Source organism: Brassica oleracea, chromosome C3 (genome assembly GCF_000695525.1).
Source record: "Brassica oleracea var. oleracea cultivar TO1000 chromosome C3, BOL, whole genome shotgun sequence".
Taxonomy (NCBI): Eukaryota; Viridiplantae; Streptophyta; class Magnoliopsida; order Brassicales; family Brassicaceae; genus Brassica; species Brassica oleracea.
Window position 1 is genome coordinate 19704848 of NC_027750.1, and position 393 is coordinate 19705240.

Below are 393 nucleotides of genomic sequence, written 5' to 3' on the forward strand. Positions count from 1 at the left end.
CGATCTGTTTTCTTGCATTTTGAGCATCTATAAACCCTGTGTTGCTTCCGGGGTTTGCGTCCTCTTATCCTGGATAGCTCCAACCAAGATTGTCATCTTGATTTCTTCAGTCTTCCCGGACCACGCTTTACATCCGGAGGAAAGCATGTGCGTTCCTCAACTTGTTGTCCAACACAAGGATATATATTCTCTGAGTATCCTGCAAACAGAAAATCCTTTGAGTACACTGGACATACAAGTGTGGAGATATGCAAACCAACAGATGTTCCAGCAGCTATAGCATGAGGGCAAGGTATTTTCTCCACTGCATAGACACCACAATCACACTTTCCATGTTCCAAATCAACCACACAGTCCATTTTCCCACCTTTCACAAAGAATCGCCATCCATCA